Below are 25,076 nucleotides of genomic sequence, written 5' to 3' on the forward strand. Positions count from 1 at the left end.
AATCATAGGGTCTGAATTAGGATAGGCAGTGAGTGGCAATGTAGGATGGAGAAAAGCACCACGGTCTGGTCAGCATGGGGAGGTCAGGAAACATGCAGTGGCAATGTAGGATAGGTTTCTGAAAAACATCGCGGGGTTGTGTGCATTGTATGGGTGTGTAACATTACATTCACTAGTAGGAGTGAGAAATACATCACAGGGTGGTGTGAATCATAGGATATGAATTAGGATTGGCAGTGAATGGAAATGTAGGATGGAGAAAAGCACCACGGGGTGGTTAGAATGGGGAGGTCAGGAAAAATGCAGTGGCAAAGTAGCATAGGTTTCTGAAAAACCTCGCGGGGTGGTGCGCATTGTATGGGTGTGTAACATTACATTCACTAGTAGGAGTGAGAAAAACATCACGGGGTGATGTGAATCATAGGGTCTGAATTAGGATAGGCAGTGAGTAGCAATGTAGGATGGAGAAAAGCACCACGGTGTGGTCAGCATGGGGAGGTCAGGAAACATGCAGTGCCAATGTAGGATAGGTTTCTGAAAAACATCGCGGGGTGGTGCGCATTGTATGGGTGTGTAACATTACATTCACTAGTAGGAGTGAGAAAAACATCACGGGGTGGTGTGAATCATAGGGTCTGAATTAGGATAGGCAGTGAGTGGCAATGTAGGATGGAGAAAAGCACCATGGTGTGGTCAGCATGGGGAGGTCAGGAAACAGGCAGTGGCACTGTAGGATAGTTTTCTGAAAAACATCATTGTGTGGTGCGCATTGTATGAGTGTGTAACATTACATTCACTAGTAGGAGTGAGGAAAACATCACGGGGTGGTGTGAATCATAGGGTAGGAAGTAGGATAGGCAGTGAGTGGCAATGTAGGATGGAGAAAAGGACCACGGTGTGTTCAGCATGGGGAGGTCAGGAAACATGCAGTTGCAATGTAGGATAGCTTTCTGAAAAACATCGCGGGGTGGTGCGCATTGTATGGGTGTTTAACATTACATTCACTAGTAGGAGTGAGAAAAACATCACGGGGTGGTGTGAATCATAGGGTCTGAATTAGAATAGGCAGTGAGTGGCAATGTAGGATGGAGAAAAGCACCACGGGGTGGTCAGCATGGGGATGTCAGGAAACATGCAGTGGCAATGTAGGATAGGTTTCTGAAAAACATCGCGGTGTCGTGCGCATTGTATGGGTGTGTAACATTACATATACTGGCAGGAGTGAGAAAAACATCACGGGGTGGTGTGAATCATAGGGTCTAAATTAGGATAGGCAATGAGTGGCAATGTAGGATGGAGAAAAGCACCCTGGGGTGGTCAGCATGGGGAGGTCAGGAAACATGCACTGGCAATGTAGGATAGGTTTCTGAAAAACAACGTGGGGTGGTGCGCATTGTATGGGTGTGTAACATTACATTCACTAGTAGGAGTGAGAAAAAAATCACGGGGTGGTGTGAATCATAGGGTCTGAATTAGGATAGGCAGTGAGTAGCAATGTAGGATGGAGAAAAGCACCCTGGGGTGGTCAGCATGGGGAGGTCAGGAAACATGCAGTGGCAATGTATGATAGGTTTCTGAAAATCGTCGTGGGGTGGTGCGCATTGTATGGGTTTGTAACATTACATTCACTAGTACGAGTGAGAAAAACATCACGGGGTGGTGTGAATCATAGGGTCTGAATTAGGATAGGCTGTGAGGGGCAATGTAGGATGGAGAAAAGCACCACGGAGTGGTCAGCATGGGGAGGTTAGGAAACATGCAGTGGCAATGTAGGATAGGTTTCTAAAAAACATCGTGGAGTGGTGCGCATTGTATGGGTGTGTAACATTACATTCACTACTAGGAGTGAGAAAAACATCACGGGGTGGTGTGAATCATAGGGTCTGAATTAGGATAGGCAGTGAGTGGAAATGTAGGATGGAGAAAAGCACCACGGGGTGGTCAGCATGGGAAGGTCAGGAAACATGCAGTGCCAATGTAGGATAGGTGTCTGAAAAACATCGCGGGGTGGTGCGCATTGTATGGGTGTGTAACATTACATTCACTAGTAGGAGTGAGAAAAACATCACGGGTTGGTGTGAATCATAGTTTCTGAATTAGGATATCAGTGAGTGGCAATGTAGGATGGAGACAAGCACCATGGGGTGTTCAGCATGGGGAGGTCAGGAAACATGCAGTGGCAATGTAGGATAGCTTTCTGAAAAACATCGCGGGGTGATGCGCATTGTATGGGTGTGTAACATTACATTCACTAGTAGGAATGAGAAAAACATCAAGGGGTGGTGTGAATCATAGGGTCTGAATTAGGATAGGGAGTGAGTGGCAATGTAGGATGGAGAAAAGCACCACGGGGTGGTCAGCATGGGAAGGTCAGGAAACATGCAGTGGCAATGTAGGATAGGTTTCTGAAAAACATCCTGGTGTCGTGCACATTGTATGGGTGTGTAACATTACATTCACTAGTAGTAGTGAGAAAAACATCACGGGGTGGTGTGAATCATAGGGTCTGAATTAGGATAGGCAGTGAGTGGCAATGTAGGATGGAGAAAAGCACCACGGTCTGGTCAGCATGGGGAGGTCAGGAAACATGCAGTGGCAATGTAGGATAGGTTTCTGAAAAAGATCGCAGGGTGGTTCGCATTGCATGGTTGTGTAACATTACATTCACTAGTAGTACTGAGAAAAACATCACGGGGTGGTGTGATCATAGTGTCTGAATTAGGATATGCAGTGAGTGTCAATGTAGGATGGAGAAAAGCACCACGGGGTTGTCAGCATGCGGAGGTCAGGAAAAATGCAGTGGCAATGTAGGATAGTTTTATGAAAAACATCGCGGGGTGGTGCGCAATGTATGTGTGTGTAACATTACATTCACTAGTAGGAGTGAGAAAATCACGGGGTGGTGTCAATCATAGGGTCTGAATTAGGATAGGCAGTGAGTGTCAATGTAGGATGGAGAGAAGCACCACGGGGTGGTCAGCATGGGGAGGTCAGGAAACATGCAGTGGCAATGTAGGATAGGTTTCAGTAAAACATCGCAGGGTGGTGCGCATTGTATGGGTGTGTAACATTACATTTACTAGTAGGAGTGAGAAAAACATCACGCGGTGGTGTGAATCATAGGGTCTGAATTAGGATAGGCAGTGAGTGGCAATGTAGAACGGAGAAAAGCACCACAGGGTGGTAAGCATGGGGAGGTCAGGAAAAATGCTGTGGCAATGTAGGATAGGTTTCTGAAAAACATCGCGGTGTGGTGCGCATTGTATGGGTGTGTAACATTACATTCACTAGTAGGAGTGAGAAAAACATCACGGGGTGGTGTGAATCATAGGGTCTGAATTAGGATAGGCAGTGAGTTGCAATGCAGGATGGAGAAAAGCACCACGGAGTGGTCAGCATGGGGAGGTCAGGAAACATGTAGTGGCAATGTAGGATAGGTTTCTGAAAAACATCGCTTAATGGTGCGCGTTGTATGGGTGTGTAACATTACATTCACTAGTAGGAGTGAGAAAAACATAACGGGGTTGTGTGAATCATAGGGTCTGAATTAGGATAGGCAGTGAGCGGCAATGTAGGATGGAGAATAGCACCACGGGGTGGTCAGCATGGGGAGGTCAGGAAACATGCAGTGGCAATGTAGGATAGGTTTCTGAAAAACATCACGGGGTGGTGCGCATTGTATGGGTGTGTAACATTACATTCACTAGTAGGAGTGAGAAAAACATCACGGGGTGGTGTGAATCATAGGGTCTGAATTAGGATAGGCAGTGAGTGGCAATGTAGGATGGAGAAAAGCACCACGGTGTGGTCAGCATGGGGAGGTCAGGAAACATGCAGTGGCAATGTAGGATAGGTTTCTGAAAAACATCGCGGGGTTGTGTGCATTGTATGGGTGTGTAACATTACATTCACTAGTAGGAGTGAGAAAAACATCACAGGGTGGTGTGAATCATAGGATATGAATTAGAATTGGCAGTGAATGGCAATGTAGGATGGAGAAAAGCACCACGGGGTGGTTAGAATGGGGAGGTCAGGAAAAATGCAGTGGCAAAGTTGCATAGGTTTCTGAAAAACATCGCGGGGTGGTGCGCATTGTATGGGTGTGTAACATTACATTCACTAGTAGGAGTGAGAAAAACATCACGGGGTGATGTGAATCATAGGGTCTGAATTAGGATAGGCAGTGAGTGGCAATGTAGGATGGAGAAAAGCACCACGTGGTGCCAGCATGGGGAGGTCAGGAAACATGCAGTGCCAATGTAGGATAGGTTTCTGAAAATCATCGCGGGGTGGTGCGCATTGTATGGGTGTGTAACATTACATTCACTAGTAGCAGTGAGAAAAACATCACGGGGTGGTGTGAATCATAGGGTCTGAATTAGGATAGGCAGTAAGTGGCAATGTAGGATGGAGAAAAGCACCACGGTGTGGTCAGCATGGGCAGGTCAGGAAACAGTCATTGGCAATGTAGGATAGGTTTCTGAAAAACATCATTGGATGGTGCGCATGGTATGAGTGTGTAACATTACATTCACTAGTAAGAGTGAGAAAAACATCACGGGGCGGTGCGCATCATAGGGTCTGAATTAGGATCGGCAGTGAGTTACAATGTAGGATGGAGAAAAGCTCCACGGGGTGGTCAGCATGGGGAGGTCAGGAAACATACAGTGGCAATGTAGGATAGGTTTCTGAAAAACATCGCGGGGTGGTGAGCATTGTATGGGTGTGTAACATTACATTCACTAGTAGGAGTGAGAAAAACATCACGGAGTGGTGTGAATCATAGGGTCTGAATTAGGATAGGCAGTGAGTGGCAATGTAGGATGCAGAAAAGCACCATGGGGTGGTCAGCATGGGGAGGTCAGGAAACAGGGAGTGGCAATGTAGGATAGGTTTCTGAAAAACATTGCGGGGTGGTGCGCATTGTATGGGTGTGTAATATTACATTCACTAGAAGGAGTAAGAAAAACATCACGGGGTGGTGTGCATCATAGGGTCTGAATAAGGCTAGGCAGTGAGTGGCAATGTAGGATGGAGAAAAGCACGACGGGGTGGTCAGCATGGGGAGGTCAGGAAAAATGCTGTGGCAATGTAGGATAGGTTTCTGAAAAACATCGTGGGTGGTGCGCATTGTGTGGGTGTAAAATTACATTCACTACTAGGAGTGAGAAAAACATCATGGGGTGGTGTGAATCATAGGGTCTGAATTAGGATAGACAGTGAGTGGCAATGTAGGATGGAGAAAAGCACCACGGGGTGGTCAGCATGGGGAGGTCAGGAAACAGGCAGTGGCAATGTAGGATAGGTTTCTGAAAAACATTGCGGTGTGGTGTGCATTGTATGGGTGTGTAATATTACATTCACTAGAAGGAGTAAGAAAAACATCACGGGGTGGTGTGAATCATAGGGTCTGAATAAGGATAGGCAGTGAGTGGAAATGTAGGATGGAGAAAAGCACCACGGGGTAGTCAGCATGGGGAGGTCAGGAAAAATGCTGTGGCAATGTATGATAGGTTTCTGAAAAACATCGCCGGGTGGTGGGCATTGTATGGGTGTGTAACATTACATTCACTAGTAGGAGGGAGAAAAACATCACGGGGTGGTGTGAATCATAGTGTCTGAATTAGGATAGGTAGTGAGTGGCAATGTAGGATGGAGAAAAGCACCACGGGCTGGTCAGCATGGGGAGGTCAGGAAACATGCAGTGGCAATGTAGGATAGGTTTCTGAAATCATCGCGGTGTGGTGCGCATTGTATGGGTGTGTAACATTACATTCCCTAGTAGGAGTGAGAAAAACATCACGGAGTGGTGTGAATCTTAGGGTCTGAAATAGGATAGGCAGTGAGTGGCAATGTAGGATGGAGAAAAGCACCACGGGGTGGTCAGCATGGTGAGGTCCTGAAACATGCAGTGGCAATGTAGGATAGGTTTCTGAAAAACATCGGGCGTTGGTGCGCATTGTATGGGTTTGTAACATTACATTCACTAGTAGGAGTGAGAAAAATATCACGGGGTGGTGTGAATCATAAGGTCTGAATTAGGATAGGCAGTGAGTGGTAATGTAGGATGGAGAAAAGCACCACCGAGTGGTCAGCATGGGGAGGTCAGGAAACATGCAGTGGCAATTTAGGATAGGTTTCTGAAAAACATCGCGGGGTGGTGCGCATTGTATGGGTGTGTAACAATGCATTCACTAGTAGGAGTGAGAAAAACATCACGGGGTGGTGTGAATCATACAGTCTGAATTAGAATATGCAGTGAGTGTCAATGAAGGATGGAGAAAAGCACCACAGGGTGGTCAGCATGGGGAGGTCAGGAAACATGCAGTGGCAATGTAGGATAGGTTTCTGAAAAACATCGTGGGGTGGTGCGCATTGTATGGGTGTGTAACATTACATACACTAGTAGGAGTGAGAAAAACATCACGCGGTGGTGTGAATCATAGGGTCTGAATTAGGATAGGCAGTGAGTGGCAATGTAAGATGGAGAAAAGCACCACGGGGTGGTCAGCATGGGGAGGTCAGGAAACAGGCAGTGGCAATGTAGGATAGGTTTCTGAAAAACATCGCGGGGTGGTGCACATTGTATGGGTGTGTAACATTACATTCACTAGTAGGAGTAAGAAAATCATCACGGGGTGGTGTGCATCATAGGGTCTGAATTAGGATAGGCAGTGAGTGGCAATGTAGGATGGAGAAAAGCACCACGGGGTGGTCAGCATGGGGAGGTCAGGAAAAATGCAGTGGCAATGTAGGATAGGTTTCTGAAAACCATTGCGGGGTGGTGCACATTGTATGGGTTTGTAACATTACATTCACTACTAGGAGTAAGAAAAACATCACGGGGTAGTGTGACTCATAGGTTCTGAATTAGGATAGGCAGTGAGTGCCAATGTAGGATGGAGAAAAGCACCACGGGGTTGTAAACAATGGGGAGGTCTGGAAACATGCAGTGGCAATGTAGGATAGGTTTCTGAAAAACATCGCGGGGTGGTGCGCATCGTATGGGTGTGTAACATTACATTCACTAGTAGGAGTGAGAAAAAATCAGGGGGTGGTGTGAATCATAGGGTCTGAATTAGGATAGGCAGTGAGTGGCAATGTAGGATGGAGAAAAGCACCACGGGGTGGTCAGCATGGGGAGGTCAGGAAACAGGCAGTGGCAATGTAGGATAGTTTTCTGAAAAACATCATTGGGTGGTGCGCATTGTATGAGTGTGTAACATTACATTCACTAGTAAGAGTGAGAAAAACATCACGGGGTGGTGTGCATCATAGGGTCTGAATTAGGATAGGCAGTGAGTTACAATGTAGGATGGAGAAAAGCACCACTGTGTGGTCAGCATGGGGAGGTCAGGAAACATACAGTGGCAATGTAGGATAGGTTTCTGAAAAACATCGCGGGGTGGTGCGCATTGTATGGGTGTGTAACATTACATTCACTAGTAGGAGTGAGGAAAACATCACGGGGTGGTGTGAATCATAGGGTCTGAATTAGGATAGGCAGTGAGTTGCAATGCAGGATGGAGAAAAGCACCACGGAGTGGTCAGCATGGGGAGGTCAGGAAACATGCAGTGGCAATGTAGGATAGGTTTCTGAAAAAACATCGCGGGGTGATGCGCATTGTATGGGTGTGTAAAACTACATTCACTAGTAGGAGTGAGAAAAACATCATGGGCTGGTGTGAATCATAGGGTCTGAATTAGGATAGGCAGTGAGTGTCAATGTAGGATGGAGAAAAGCACCACGGGGTGGTCAGCATGGGGAGGTCAGGAAACAGGGAGTGGCAATGTAGGATAGGTTTCTGAAAAACATTGCGGGGTGGTGCGCATTGTATGGGTGTGTAATATTACATTCACTAGAAGGAGTAAGAAAAACATCACGGGGTGGTGTGCATCATAGGGTCTGAATAAGGCTAGGCAGTGAGTGGCAATGTAGGATGGAGAAAAGCACGACGGGGTGGTCAGCATGGGGAGGTCAGGAAAAATGGTGTGGCAATGTAGGATAGGTTTCTGAAAAACATTGCGGGTGGTGCGCATTGTGTGGGTGTGTAAAATTACATTCACTACTAGGAGTGAGAAAAACATCATGGGGTGTTGTGAATCATAGGGTCTGAATTAGGATAGACAGTGAGTGGCAATGTAGGATGGAGAAAAGCACCACTGGGTGGTCAGCATGTGGAGGTCAGGAAACAGGCAGTGGCAATGTAGGATAGGTTTCTGAAAAACATTGCGGTGTGGTGCGCATTGTATGGGTGTGTAATATTACATTCACTAGAACGAGTAAGAAAAACATCACAGGGTGGTGTGCATCATAGGGTCTGAATAAGGATAGGCAGTGAGTGGCAATGTAGGATGGAGAAAAGCACCACGGGGTGGTCAGCATGGGGAGGTCAGGAAAAATGCTGTGGCAATGTAGGATAGGTTTCTGAAAAACATCGCGGGGTGGTGGGCATTGTATGGGTGTGTATCATTACATTCACTAGTAGGAGGGAGAAAAACATCACGGGGTGGTGTGAATCATAGGGTCTGAATTAGGATAGGTAGTGAGTGGCAATGTAGGATGGAGAAAAGCACCACGGGGTGGTCAGCATGGGGAGGTCAGGAAACATGCAGTGGCAATGTAGGATAGGTTTCTGAAATCATCGCGGTGTGGTGCGCATTGTATGGGTGTGTAACATTACATTCCCTAGTAGGAGTGAGAAAAAAATCACGGAGTGGTGTGAATCATAGGGTCTGAAATAGGATAGGCAGTGAGGGGCAATGTAGGATGGAGAAAAGCACCACGGGGTGGTCAGCATGGGGAGGTCAGGAAAAATGCAGTGGCAATGTAGGATAGGTTTCTGAAAAACATAAGGGGGTTGGTGCGCATTGTATGGGTGTGTAACATTACATTCACTGGTAGGAGTGCGAAAAACATCGTGGGGTGTTGTGAATCATAGGGTCTGTATTCGGATAGGCAGTGAGTGGCAATGTAGGATGGAGGAAAGCACCACGGGTTGGTCAGCATGGGGAGGTCAGGAAACATGCAGTGGCAATGTAGAATAGGTTTCTGAAAAACATTGCGGGGTGGTTCGCATTGTATGGGTTTGTAACATTACATTCACTACTAGGAGTAAGAAAAACATCACGGGGTAGTGTGACTCATAGGGTCTGAATTAGAATAGGCAGTGAGTGCCAAGGTAGGACGGAGAAAAGCACCACGGGGTTGGAAACAATGGGGAGGTCTGGAAACATGCAGTGGCAATGTAGGATATCTTTCTGAAAAACTTCGCGTGGTGGTGCGCATTGTATGGGTGTGTAACATTACATTCACTAGTAGGAGTGAGAAAAAATCAGGGGGTGGTGTGAATCATAGGGTCTGAATTAGGATAGGCAGTGAGTGGCAATGTAGGATGGAGAAATCACCACGGGGTGCTCAGCAAGGGGAAGTCAGGAAACATGCAGTGGCAATGTAGGATAGGTTTCTGAAAAACATCGCGGGCTGGTGCGCATTGTATGGGTGTGTAAAATTACATTCACTAGTAGGAGTGAGAAAAACATCACGGGGTGGTGGGAATCATAGGGTCTAAATTAGGATATGCAGTGAGTGGCAATGTAGGATGGAGAAAAGCACCACGGGGTGGTCAGCATGAGGAGGTCAGGAAACATGCAGTGGAAATATAAAATAGGTTTCTGAAAAACATCGCGAGGTGGTGCGCATTGTATGGCTGTGTAACATTTCATTCACTAGTAGGAGTGAGAAAAACATCACGGGGTGATGTGAATCATAGGGTCTGAATTAGGATAGGCACTGAGTGGCAATGTAGGATGGAGAAAAGCACCACGGGGTGGTGAGCATGGGGAAGTCAGGAAACATGCAGTGGCAATGTAGGATAGGTTTCTGAAAAACATCGCGGGTTGGTGCGCATTGTATGGGTGTGTAATATTACATTCATTAGTAGGAGTGAGAAAAACATCACGGGGTGGTGTGAATCATAGGGTCTGAATTAGGATAGGCAGTGAGTGGCAATGTAGGATGGAGAAAAGCACCACGGGGTGGTCAGCATGGGGAGGTCAGGAAACATGCAGTGGCAATGTAGGATAGGTTTCTGAAAAACATCGCGGGGTGGTGCGCATTGCATGGGTGTGCAACATTATATTTACTAGTAGGAGTGAGAAAAACATCACGGGGTGGTGTGAATCATAGGGTCTGAATTAGGATAGGCAGTGAGTGGCAATGTAGGATGGAGAAAAGCACCACGGGGTGATCAGCATGGGGAGGTCAGGAAACATGCAGTGGCAATGTAGGATAGGTTTCTGAAAAACATCGCGGGGTGGTGCGCATTGTATGGGTGTGTAACTTTACATTCACTAGTAGGAGTAAGAAAAATATCACGGGGTGGTGTGCATCATTAGGGTCTGAATTAGGATAGGCAGTGAGTGGAAATGTAGGATGGAGAAAAGCACCACGGGGTGGTCAGCATGGGGAGGTCAGGAAAAATGCAGTGCCAATGTAGGATAGGTTTCTGAAAAACATCGCGGAGTGGTGCGCATTGTATGGGTGTGTAACATTACATTCACTGGTAGGAGTGAGAAAAACATCGTGGGGTGTTGTGAATCATAGGGTCTGAATTAAGATAGGCAGTGAGTGGCAATGTAGGATGGAAAAAAGCACCACGGGGTGGTAGGCATGGGGAGGTCAGGAAACATGCAGTGGCAATGTAGGATAGGTTTCTGGAAAACATCGCGGGATGGTGCGCATTGTATGGGTGTGTAACATTACATTCACTAGTAGGAGTGAGAAAAACATCACGGGGTGGTGTGAATCACAGGGTCTAAATTAGGATAGGCAGTGAGTGGCAATGTAGGTTGGAGAAAAGCATCACGGGGTGGTCAGCATGGGGAGGTCGGGAAACATGCAGTGGCAATGTAGGATAGGTTTCTGAAAAACATCGCGGGGTGTTGTGCATTGAATGGGTGTGTAACATTACATTCACTAGTACGAGTGAGAAAAACACGCGGTGGTTTAAATCATAGGGTCTGAATTAGGATAGGCAGTGAGTGGCAATGAAGAACGGAGAAAAGCACCACAGGGTGGTCAGCATGGGGAGGTCAGGAAAAATGCTGTGGCAATGTAGCATAGGTTTCTGAAAAACATCGCGGTGTGGTGCGCATTGTATGGGTGTGTAACATTACATTCACTAGTAGGAGTGAGAAAAACATCACGGGGTGGTGTGAGTCATAGGGTCTGAATTAGGATAGGCAGTGAGTTGCAATGAAGGATGGAGAAAAGCACCACGGAGTGGTCAGCATGGGGAGGTCAGGAAACATACAGTGGCAATGTAGGATAGGTTTCTGAAAAACATCGCGGAATGGTGCGCGTCGTATGGGTGTGTAACATTACATTCACTAGTAGGAGTGAGAAAAATATCACGGGGTTGTGTGAATCATAGGGTCTGAATTAGGACAGGCAGTGAGCGGCAATGTAGGATGGAGAATAGCACCACGGGGTGGTCAGCATGGGGAGGTCAGGAAACATGCAGTGGCAATGTAGGATAGGTTTCTGAAAAACATCGCAGGGTGGTGCGCATTGTATGAGTGTGTAACATTACATTCACTAGTAAGAGTGAGAAAAACATCACGGGGTGGTGTTCATCATAGGGTCTGAATTAGGATAGGCAGTGAGTTACAATGTAGGATGGAGAAAAGCACCACGGTGTGGTCAGCATGGAGAGGTCAGGAAACATGCAGTGGCAAGGTAGGATAGGTTTCTGAAAAACATTGCTGGGTGGTGCGCATTGTATGGGTGTGTAATATTACATTCACTAGAAGGAGTAAGAAAAACATCACGGGGTGGTGTGCATCATAGGGTCTGAATAAGGATAGAGAGTGAGTGGCAATGTAGGATGGAGAAAAGCACCACGGGGTGGTCAGCATGGGGAGGTCAAGAAAAATGATATGGCAATGTAGGATAGGTTTCTGGAAACATCGCGTGGTGATGCGCATTGTATGGGTGTGTAACATTGCATTCACTAGTAGGAGTGAGAAAAACATCACGGGGTGGTGTGAATCATAGAGTCTGAATTAGGATATGCAGTGAGTGTCAATGTAGGATGGAAAAAAGCACCACGGGGTGGTCAGCATGGGGAGGTCAAGAAAAATGCAGTGGCAATGTAGGATAGTTTTCTGAAAAACATTGCGGGGTGCTGCGCATTGGATGGGTGTGTAACATAACATTCACTAGTAGGAGTGAGAAAAATATCACGGGGTGGTGTGAATCATATGGTCTGAATTAGGATAGGCAGTGAGTGGCAATTTAGTATGGAGAAAAGCACCACGGTGTGGTCAGCATGGGGAGGTCAGGAAAAATGCAGTGGCAATGGAGCATAGGTTTCTGAAAAACATCGCGGGGTGGTGCGCATTGTATGGTTGTGTAACATTGCATTCACTAGTAGTAGTGAGAAAAACATCACGGGCTGGTGTGAATCATAGAGTCTGAATTAGGATATGCAGTGAGTGGCAATGTAGCATGGATAAAAGCACCACGGGGTGGTCAGCATGGGGAGGTCAGGAAACATGCAGTGGCAATGTAGGATAGGTTTCTGAAAAACATCGCGGGGTGGTGTGCATTGTATGGGTGTGTAACATTACATTCACTATAGTAGAGAGAAAAACATCACGGGATAGTGTGAATCATAGGGTCTGAATTAGGATAGGCATTGAGTGGCAATGTAGAATGGAGAGAAGCACCACGGTGTGGTCAGCATGGGGTGGTCAGGAAACCTGCAGTGGCAAAGTAGGATAGGTTTCTGAAAAATATCACGGGGTGGTGCGCATTGTATGGGTGTGTAACATTACAATCACTAGTAGGACTGAGAAAACATCACAGTTTTGTGTGATCATAGGATCTGAATTAGGATATGCAGTGAGTGTCAATGTTGGATGGAGAAAAGAACCACGGGGTGGTCAGCATGGGGAGGTCAGGAAATATGCAGTGGCAATGTAGGATAGTTTTCTGAAAAACATCGCGGGGTGGTGCGCATTGTATGGGTGTGTAACATTACATTCAATAGTAGGAGTGAGAAAAACATCACGGGGTGGTGTGAATCATAGGGTCTGATTTAGGATAGGCAGTGAGTGGCAATGAAGAACGGAGAAAAGCACCACAGGGTGGTCAGCATGGGGAGGTCAGGAAACATGCAGTGGCAATGTAGGATAGGTTTCTGAAAAACATCGCAGGGTGGTGCGCATTGTATGGGTGTGTAACATTACATTCACTAGTAGGAGTGAGAAAAACATCACGGGGTGGTGTGAATCATAGGGTCTGAATTAGGATAGGCAGTGAGGTGCAATGCCGGATGGAGAAAAGCACCACGGAGTGGTCAGCATGGGGAGGTCAGGAAAAATGCTGTGGCAATGTAGGATAGGTTTCTGAAAAACATTGTGGTGTGGTGCGCATTGTATGGGTGTGTAATATTACATTCACTAGAAGGAGTAAGAAAAACATCACGGGGTGGTGTGCATCATAGGGTCTTAATAAGGATAGGCAGTGAGTGGCAATGTAGGATGGAGAAAAGCACCACGGGGTGGTCAGCATGGAGAGGTCCTGAAACATGCAGTGGCAATGTAGGATAGGTTTCTGAAAAACATCGCGTGGTGATGCGCATTGTATGGGTGTGTAACATTGCATTCACTAGTAGGAGTGAGAAAAACATCACGGGGTGGTGTGAATCATAGAGTCTGAATTAGGATATGCAGTGAGTGGCAATGTAGGATGGAGAGAAGCACCACGGTGTGGTCAGCATGGGGTGGTCAGGAAACCTGCAGTGGCAATGTAGGATAGGTTTCTGAAAAACATCACGGGGTGGTGCGCATTGTATGGGTGTGTAACATTACATTCACTAGTAGGAGTGAGAAAAACATCACGGGGTGGTGTGAATCATAGGGTCTGAATTAGGGTAGGCAGTGAGTGGCAATGTTGGATGGAGAAAAGCACCACGGGGTGGTCAGCATGGGGAGGTCAGGAAATATGCAGTGGCAATGTAGGATAGTTTTCTGAAAAACATCGCGGGGTGGTGCGCATTGTATGGGTGTTTAACATTACATTCAATAGTAGGAGTGAGAAAAACATCACGGGGTGGTGTGAATCATAGGGTCTGAATTAGGATACGCAGTGAGTGGCAATGTAGGATGAAGAGAAGCACCACGGTGTGGTCAGCATGTGGAGGTCAGGAAACATGCAGTGGCAATGTAGGATAGGTTTCAGTAAAACATCGCAGGGTGGTGCGCATTGTATGGGTGTGTAACATTACATTCACTAGTAGGAGTGAGAAAAACATCACAGGGTGGTGTGAATCATAGGGTCTGAATTAGGATAGGCAGTGAGTTGCAATGCCGGATGGAGAAAAGCACCACGGAGTGGTCAGCATGGGGAGGTCAGGAAAAATGCTGTGGCAATGTAGGATAGGTTTCTGAAAAACATCGGGGGTTGGTGCGCATTGTATGGGTGTGTAACATTACATTCACTAGTAGGAGTGAGAAAAATATCACGGGGTGGTGTGAATCATAAGGTCTGAATTAGGATAGGCAGTGAGTGGCAATGTAGGATGGAGAAAAGCACCAAGGGGTGGTCAGCATGGGGAGGTCAGGAAACATGCAGTGGCAATTTAGGATAGGTTTCTGAAAAACATCGCGTGTTGATGCGCATTGTATGGGTGTGTAACATTGCATTCACTAGTAGGAGTGAGAAAAACATCACGGGGTGGTGTGAATCATAGAGTCTGAATTAGGATATGCAGTGAGTGTCAATGTAGGATGGAGAAAAACACCACGGGGTGGTCAGCATGGGGAGGTCAGGAAAAATGCAGTGGCAATGTAGGATAGTTTTCTGAAAAACATTGCGGGGTGGTGCGCATTGGATGGGTGTGTAACATAACATTCACTAGTAGGAGTGAGAAAAATATCACGGGGTGGTGTGAATTGTATGGTCTGAATTAGGATAGGCAGTGAGTGGCAATGTAGGATGGAGAAAAGCACCACGGTGTGGTCAGCATGGGGAGGTCAGGAAACATGCAGTGGCAATGTAGCATAGGTTTCTGAAAAACATCGCGGGGTGGTGCGCATTGTATGGGTGTGTAACATTGCATTCACTAGTAGTAGTGAGAAAAACATCACGGGCTGGTGTGAATCATAGAGTCTGAATTAGGATATGCAGTGAGTGTCAATGTAGGATGGAGAAAAGCACCACGGGGTGGTCAGCATGGGGAGGTCAGGAAAAATGCAGTGGCAATGTAGGATAGTTTTCTGAAAAATATCGCGGGGTGGTGAGCATTGGATGGGTGTGTCACATTACATTCACTACTAGGACTGAGAAAACATCACGGATTGGTGTGATCATAGGATCTGAATTAGGATATGCAGTGAGTGTCAATGTTGGATGGAGAGAAGCACCACGGGGTGGTCAGCAAGGGGAGTTTCAGGAAATATGCAGTGGCAATGTAGGATAGTTTTCTGAAAAACATCGCGGGGTGGTGCGCATTGTATGGGTGTGTAACATTACATTCACTAGTAGGAGTGAGAAAAACATCACGGGGTGGTGTGAATCATAGGGTCTGAATTAGGATAGGCAGTGAGTGGCAATGTAGGATGGAGAGAAGCACCACGGTGTGTTCAGCATGGGGAGGTCAGGAAACATGCAGTGGCAATGTAGGATAGGTTTCAGTAAAACATCGCAGGGTGGTGCGCATTGTATGGGTGTGTAACATTACATTCACTAGTAGGAGTGAGAAAAACCTCACGCGGTGGTGTGAATCATAGGGTCTGAATTAGGATAGGCAGTGAGTGGCAATGAAGAACGGAGAAAAGCACCACAGGGTGGTCAGCATGGGGAGGTCAGGAAAAATGCTGTGGCAATATAGGATATGTTTCTGAAAAACATCGCGGGGTGGTGCGCATTGTATGAGTGTGTAACATTACATTCACTAGTGAGAGTGAGAAAAACATCACGGGGTGGTGTGCATCATAGGGTGTGAATTGGGATAGGCAGTGAGTTACAATGTAGGATGTAGAAAAGCACCACGGGGTGGTCAGCATGGGGAGGTCAGGAAACATGCAGTGGCAATGTAGGATAGGTTTCTGAAAAACATCGGGGGTTGGTGCGCATTGTATGTGTGTGTAACATTACATTCACTAGTAGGAGTGAGAAAAATATCACGGGGTCGTGTGAATCATAAGGTCTGAATTAGGATAGGCAGTGAGTGGCAATGTAGGATGGAGAAAAGCACCACGGGGTGGTCAGCATGGGGAGGTCAGGAAACATGCAGTGGCAATTTAGGATAGGTTTCTGAAAAACATCGCGTGGTGATGCGCATTGTATGGTGTGTAACATTGCATTCACTAGTAGGAGTGAGAAAAACATCACGGTGTTGTGTGATTCATAGAGTTTGAATTAGGATATGCAGTGAGTGGCAATGTAGGATGGAGAGAAGCACCACGGTGTGGTCAGCATGGGGTGGTCAGGAAACCTGCAGTGGCAATGTAGGATAGGTTTCTGAAAAACATCACGGGGTGGTGCGCATTGTATGGGTGTGTCACATTACATTCACTAGTAGGACTGAGAAAACATCACGGATTGGTGTGATCATAGGATCTGAATTAGGATATGCACTGAGTGTCAAGGTTGGATGGAGAGAAGCACCACGGGGTGGTCAGCATGGGGAGGTCAGGAAATATGCAGTGGCAATGTAGGATAGTTTTCTGAAAAACATCGCGGGGTGGTGCGCATTGTATGGGTGTGTAAGATTACATTCAATAGTAGGAGTGAGAAAAACATCACGGGGTGGTGTGAATCATAGGGTCTGAATTAGGATAGGCAGTGAGTGGCAATGTAGGATGGAGAGAAGCACCACGGTGTGGTCAGCATGGGGAGGTCAGGAAACATGCAGTGGAAATGTAGGATAGGTTTCAGTAAAACATCTCAGGGTGGTGCGCATTGTATGGGTGTGTAACCTTACATTCACTAGTAGGAGTGAGAAAAACATCATGCGGTGGTGTGAATCATAGGGTCTGAATTAGGATAGGCAGTGAGTGGCAATGAAGAACGGAGAAAAGCACCACAGGGTGGTCAGCATGGGGAGGTCAGGAAAAATGCTGTGGCAATGTACGATAGGTTTCTGGAAAACATCGCGGTGTGGTGCGCATTGTATGGGTGTTTAAGATTTCATTCACTAGTAGGAGTGAGAAAAACATCACGGGGTGGTGTGAATCATAGGGTCTGAATTAAGATAGGCAGTGAGGGGCAATGTAGGATGGAGAAAAGCACCACGGGGTGGTAGGCATGGGGAGGTCAGGAAACATGCAGTGGCAATGTAGGATAGGTTTCTGAAAAACATCGCGGGTTGTGCGCATTGTATGGGTGTGTAACATTACATTCACTAGTAGGAGTTAGAAATACATCACGGGGTGGTGTGATTCATAGGGTCTGAATTAGGATAGGCAGTGAGTGGCAATGTAGGATGGAGAAAAGCATCACGGGGTGGTCAGCATGGGGAGGTCAGGAAACATGCAGTGGCAAAGCAGGATAGGTTTCTGGAAAACATCGCGGGATTTTGCGCATTGTATGGGTGTGTAACATTACATTCACTAGTAGGAGTGAGAAAAACATCACGGGGTGGTGTGAATCACAGGGTCTAAATTAGGATAGGCAGTGAGTGGCAATGTAGGTTGGAGAAAAGCATCACGGGGTCGTCAGCATGGGGAGGTCGGGAAACATGCAGTGGCAAAGTAGGATAGGTTTCTGAAAAACGTCGCAGGGTGGTGTGCATTGAATGGGTGTGTAACATTACGTTCACTAGTACGAGTGAGAAAAACACGCGGTGGTTTGAATCATAGGTCTGAATGAGGATAGGCAGTGTGTGGCAATGAAGAACGGAGAAAAGCACCACAGGGTGGTCAGCATGGGGAGGTCAGGAAAAATGCTGTGGCAATGTAGGATAGGTTTCTGAAAAACATCGCGGTGTGGTGCGCATTGTATGGGTGTGTAACATTACATTCACTAGTAGGAGTGAGAAAAACATCACGGGGTGGTGTGAATCATAGGGTCTGAATTAGGATAGGCAGTGAGTTGCAATGCAGGATGGAGAAAAGCACCACGGAGTGGTCAGCATGGGGAGGTCAGGAAACATGTAGTGGCAATGTAGGATAGGTTTCTGAAAAACATCGTGGAATGGTGCGCATTGTATGGGTGTGTAACATTACATTCACTAGTAGGAGTGAGAAAAACATAACGGGGTTGTGTGAATCATAGGGTCTGAATTAGGACAGGCAGTGAGCGGCAATGTAGGATGGAGAATAGCACCACGGGGTGGTCAGCATGGGGAGGTCAGGAAACATGCAGTGGCAATGTAGGATAGGTTTCTGAAAAACATCGCGGGGTGGTGCGCATTGTATGAGTGTGTAACATTACATTCACTAGTAAGAGTGAGAAAAACATCACGGGGTGGTGTGCATCATAGGGTCTGAATTAGGATAGGCAGTGAGTTACAATGTAGGATGTAGAAAAGCACCACGGGGTGGTCATCATGGGGAGGTCAGGAAAAATGCAGTGGCAATGTAGGATAGGTTTCTGGAAAACATCGCGGGGTGGTGCGCATTGTATGGGTGTGTAACATTACATTCACTAGTAGGAGTGAGCAAAACATCACGGGGTGCTGTGAATCATAGGGTCTGAATTAGGATAGGCAGTGAGTGGCAATGTAGGATGGAGAAAAGGACCACGGGGTTGTCAGCATCGGGAGGTCAGGAAACATGCAGTGGCAATGTAGGATAGGATTCTGAAAAACATCGCGTTGTGGTGCGCATTGTATGGGTGTGTAACATTACATTCACTAGTAGGAGTGAGAAAAACATCACGGAGTGGTGTGAATCATATCGTCTGAATTAGGATAGGCAGTGAGTGGCAATGTAGGATGGAGAAAAGCAGCACGGGGTGGTCAGCATGCGGAGGTCCTGAAACATGCAATGGCAATGTAGGATAGGTTTCTGAAAAACATCGCGGGGTGGTGCGCATTGTATGGGTGTGTAACATTACATTCACTAGTAGGAGCGAGAAAAACATCATGGGGTGGTGTGAATCATAGGGTCTGAATTAAGATAGGCAGTGAGTAGCAATGTAGGATGGAGAAAAGCACCACGGTGTGGTCAGCATGGGGAGGTCAGCAAACATGCAGTGGCAATGTAGGATAGGTTTCTGAAAAACATCGCGGGGTGGTGCGCATTGTATGGGTATGTAAAATTACATTCACTAGTAGGAGTGAGAAAAACATCATGGGGTGGTGTGAATCATAGGGTCTGAATTAGGATAGGCAGTGAGTGGCAATGTAGGATGGAGAAAAGCACCACGGGGTGGTCAGCATGGGGAGGTCAGGAAACAGGCAGTGGCAATGTAGGATAGGTTTCTGAAAAACATTGCGGGGTGGTGCGCATTGTATGGGTGTGTAATATTACATTCACTAAAAGGAGTAAGAAAAACATCACGGGGTGGTGTTCATCATAGGGTCTGAATAAGGATAGACAGTGAGTGGCAAAGTAGGATGGAGAAAAGCACCACGGGGTGGTCAGCATGGGGAGGTCAGGAAAAATGCTGTGGCAATGTAGGATAGGTTTCTGAAAAACATCGCGGGGTGGTGCGCATTGTATGGGTGTGTAACATTACATTCACTAGTAGGAGCGAGAAAAACATCATGGGGTGGTGTGAATCATAGGGTCTGAATTAAGATAGGCAGTGAGTGGCAATGTAGGATGGAGAAAAGCACCACGGTGTGGTCAGCATGGGGAGGTCAGGAAACATGCAGTGGCAATGTAGGATAGGTTTCTGAAAAACATCGCGGGGTGGTGCGCATTGTATGGGTGTGTAAAATTACATTCACTAGCAGGAGTGAGAAAAACATCATGGGGTGGTGTGAATCATAGGGTCTGAATTAGGATAGGCAGTGAGTGGCAATGTAGGATGGAGAAAAGCACCACGGGGTGTTCAGCATGGGGAGGTCAGGAAAAATGCTGTGGCAATGTAGGATAGGTTTCTGAAAAACATCACGGGGTGGTGCGCATTGTATGGGTGTGTAAAATTTCATTTACTACTAGGAGTGAGAAAAACATCATGGGGTGGTGTGAATCATAGGGTCTGAATTAGGATAGGCAGTGAGTGGCAATGAAGAACGGAGAAAAGCACCACAGGGTGGTCAGCATGGGGAGGTCAGGAAAAATGCTGTGGCAATATAGGATAGGTTTCTGAAAAACATCGCGGGGTGGTGCGCATTGTATGAGTGTGTAACATTACATTCACTAGTGAGAGTGAGAAAAACATCACGGGGTGGTGTGCATCATAGGGTCTGAATTGGGATAGGCAGTGAGTAACAATGTAGGATGGAGAAAAGCACCACGGGGTGGTCAGCATGGGGAGGTCCTGAAACATGCAGTGGCAATGTAGGATAGGTTTCTGAAAAACATCGGGGGTTGGTGCGCATTGTATGTGTGTGTAACATTACATTCACTAGTAGGAGTGAGAAAAATATCACGGGGTCGTGTGAATCATAAGGTCTGAATTAGGATAGGCAGTGAGTGGCAATGTAGGATGGAGAAAAGCACCACGGGGTGGTCAGCATGGGGAGTCAGGAAACATGCAGTGGCAATTTAGGATAGGTATCTGAAAAACATCGCATGGTGATGCGCATTGTATGGTGTGTAACACTGCATTCACTAGTAGGAGTGAGAAAAACATCACGGGGTGGTGTGAATCATAGAGTCGGAATTAGGATATTCAGTGAGTGGCAATGTAGGATGGAGAGAAGCACCACGGTGTGGTCAGCATGGGGTGGTCAGGAAACCTGCAGTGGCAATGTAGGATAGGTTTCTGAAAAACATCACGGGGTGGTGCGCATTGTATGGGTGTGTCACATTATATTCACTAGTAGGACTGAGAAAACATCACGGATTGGTGTGATCATAGGATCTGAATTAGGATATGCAGTGAGTGTCAATGTTGGATGGAGAGAAGCACCACGGGGTGGTCAGCATGGGGAGGTCAGGAAATATGCAGTGGCAAAGTAGGATAGTTTTCTGAAAAACATCGCGGGGTGGTGCGCATTGTATGGGTGTGTAACATTACATTCAATAGTAAGAGTGAGAAAAACATCACGGGGTGGCGTGAATCATAGGGTCTGAATTAGGATAGGCAGTGAGTGGCAATGTAGGATGGAGAGAAGCACCACGGTGTGGTCAGCATGGGGAGGTCAGGAAACATGCAGTGGCAATGTAGGATAGGTTTCAGTAAAACATCTCAGGGTGGTGCGCATTGTATGGGTGTGTAACATTACATTCACTAGTAGGAGTGAGAAAAACATCATGCGGTGGTGTGAATCATAGGGTCTGAATTAGGATAGGCAGTGAGTGGCAATGAAGAACGGAGAAAAGCACCACAGGGTGGTCAGCATGGGGAGGTCAGGAAAAATGCTGTGGCAATGTAGGATAGGTTTCTGAAAAACATCGCGGTGTGGTGCGCATTGTATGGGTGTTTAAGATTTCATTCACTAGTAGGAGTGAGAAAAACATCACGGGGTGGTGTGAATCATAGGGTCTGAATTAAGATAGGCAGTGAGGGGCAATGTAGGATGGAGAAAAGCACCACGGGGTGGTAGGCATGGGGAGGTCAGGAAACATGCAGTGGCAATGTAGGATAGGTTTCTGAAAAACATCGCGGGTTGTGCGCATTGTATGGGTGTGTAACATTACATTCACTAGTAGGAGTTAGAAATACATCACGGGGTGGTGTGATTCATAGGGTCTGAATTAGGATAGGCAGTGAGTGGCAATGTAGGATGGAGAAAAGAATCACGGGGTGGTCAGCATGGGGAGGTCAGGAAACATGCAGTGGCAATGCAGGAGAGGTTTCTGGAAAACATCGCGGGATTTTGCGCATTGTATGGGTGTGTAACATTACATTCACTAGTAGGAGTGAGAAAAACATCACGGGGTGGTGTGAATCACAGGGTCTAAATTAGGATAGGCAGTGAGTGGCAATGTAGGTTGGAGAAAAGCATCACGGGGTGGTCAGCATGGGGAGGTCGGGAAACATGCAGTGGCAAAGTAGGATAGGTTTCTGAAAAACGTCGCGGGGTGGTGTGCATTGAATGTGTGTGTAACATTACATTCACTAGTACGAGTGAGAAAAACACGCGGTGGTTTGAATCATAGGTCTGAATTACGATAGGCAGTGAGTGGCAATGAAGAACGGAGAAAAGCACCACAGGGTGGTCAGCATGGGGAGGTCAGGAAAAATGCTGTGGCAATGTAGGATAGGTTTCTGAAAAACATCGCGGTGTGGTGCGCATTGTATGGGTGTGTAACATTACATTCACTAGTAGGAGTGAGAAAAACATCACGGGGTGGTGTGAATCATAGGGTCTGAATTAGGATAGGCAGTGAGTTGCAATGCAGGATGGAGAAAAGCACCACGGAGTGGTCAGCATGGGGAGGTCAGGAAACATGTAGTGGCAATGTAGGATAGGTTTCTGAAAAACATCGCGGAATGGTGCGCATTGTATGGGTGTGTAATATTACATTCACTAGTAGGAGTGAGAAAAACATAACGGGGTTGTGTGAATCATAGGGTCTGAATTAGGACAGGCAGTGAGCGGCAATGTAGGATGGAGAATAGCACCACGGGGTGGTCAGCATGGGGAGGTCAGGAAACATGCAGTGGCAATGTAGGATAGGTTTCTGAAAAACATCGCGTGGTGGTGCGCATTGTATGAGTGTGTAACATTACATTCACTAGTAAGAGTGAGAAAAACATCACGGGGTGGTGTGCATCATAGGGTCTGAATTAGGATAGGCAGTGAGTTACAATGTAGGATGTAGAAAAGCACCACGGGGTGGTCAGCATGGGGAGGTCAGGAAACATGCAGTGGCAATGTAGGATAGGTTTCTGGAAAACATCGCGGGGTGGTGCGCATTGTATGGGTGTGTAACATTACATTCACTAGTAGGAGTGAGGAAAACATCACGGGGTGCTGTGAATCATAGGGTCTGAATTAGGATAGGCAGTGAGTGGCAATGTAGGATGGAGAAAAGCACCACGGGGTTGTCAGCATCGGGAGGTCAGGAAACATGCAGTGGCAATGTAGGATAGGATTCTGAAAAACATCGCGTTGTGGTGCGCATTGTATGGGTGTGTAACATTACATTCACTAGTAGGAGTGAGAAAAACATCACGGAGTGGTGTGAATCATATCGTCTGAATTAGGATAGGCAGTGAGTGGCAATATAGGATGGAGAAAAGCAGCACGGGGTGGTCAGCATGCGGAGGTCCTGAAACATGCAGTGGCAATGTAGAATAGGTTTCTGAAAAACATCGCGGGGTGGTGCGCATTGTATGGGTGTGTAACATTACATTCACTAGTAGGAGCGAGAAAAACATCATGGGGTGGTGTGAATCATAGGGTCTGAATTAAGATAGGCAGTGAGTGGCAATGTAGGATGGAGAAAAGCACCACGGTGTGGTCAGCATGGGGAGGTCAGGAAACATGCAGTGGCAATGTAGGATAGGTTTCTGAAAAACATCGCGGGGTGGTGCGCATTGTATGGGTGTGTAAAATTACATTCACTAGTAGGAGTGAGAAAAACATCATGGGGTGCTGTGAATCATAGGGTCTGAATTAGTATAGGCAGTGAGTGGCAATGTAGGATGGAGAAAAGCACCACGGGGTGGTCAGCATGGGGAGGTCAGGAAACAGGCAGTGGCAATGTAGGATAGGTTTCTGAAAAACATTGCGGGGTGGTGCGCATTGTATGGGTGTGTAATATTACATTCACTAAAAGGAGTAAGAAAAACATCACGGGGTGGTGTTCATCATAGGGTCTGAATAAGGATAGACAGTGAGTGGCAATGTAGGATGGAGAAAAGCACCACGGGGTGTTCAGCATGGGGAGGTCAGGAAAAATGCTGTGGCAATGTAGGATAGGTTTCTGAAAAACATCGCGGGGTGGTGCGCATTGTATGGGTGTGTAAAATTTCATTTACTACTAGGAGTGAGAAAAACATTATGGGGTGGTGTGAATCATAGGGTCTGAATTAGGATAGGCAGTGAGAGGCAATGTAGGATGGAGAAAAGAACCACGGGGTGGTCAGCATGGGGAGGTCAGGAAACAGGCAGTGGCAATGTAGGATAGGTTTCTGAAAAACATTGTGGTGTGGTGCGCATTGTATGGGTGTGTAATATTACATTCACTAGAAGGAGTAAGAAAAACATCACGGGGTGGTGTGCATCATAGGGTCTTAATAAGGATAGGCAGTGAGTGGCAATGTAGGATGGAGAAAAGCACCACGGGGTGGTCAGCATGGGGAGGTCAGGAAAAATGCTGTGGCAATGTAGGATAGGTTTCTGAAAAACATCGCAGGGTGGTGGGCATTGTATGGGTGTGTAACATTACATTCACTATTAGGAGGGAGAAAAACATCACGGGGTGGTGTGAATCATAGGGTCTGAATTAGGATAGGCAGTAAGTGGCAATGTAGGATGGAGAAAAGCACCACGGGGTGGTCAGCATGGGGAGGTCAGGAAACATGCAGTGGCAATGTAGGATAGGTTTCTGAAAAACATCGCGGTGTGGTGCGCAATGTATGGGTGTGTAACATTACATTCCCTAGTAGGAGTGAGAAAAACATCACGGATTGGTGTGAATCATAGGGTCTGAAATAGGATAGGCAGTGAGTGGCAATGTAGGATGGAGAAAAGCACCACGGGGTGGTCAGCATGGGGAGGTCCTGAAACATGCAGTGGCAATGTAGGATAGGTTTCTGAAAAACATCGGGGGTTGGTGCGCATTGTATGGGTGTGTAACATTACATTCACTAGTAGGAGTGAGAAAAATATCACGGGGTGGTGTGATTCATAGGGTCTGAATTAGGATAGGCAGTGAGTGGCAATGTAGGATGGAGAAAAGAACCACGGGGTGGTCAGCATGGGGAGGTCAGGAAACATGCAGTGGCAATTTAGGATAGGTTTCTGAAAAACATCGCGTGGTGATGCGCATTGTAT

This window comes from Cavia porcellus, unplaced genomic scaffold (genome assembly GCF_034190915.1).
Source record: "Cavia porcellus strain 051 isolate PalLab524CR breed Dunkin Hartley unplaced genomic scaffold, mCavPor4.1 scaffold_13, whole genome shotgun sequence".
NCBI lineage: Eukaryota > Metazoa > Chordata > Mammalia > Rodentia > Caviidae > Cavia > Cavia porcellus.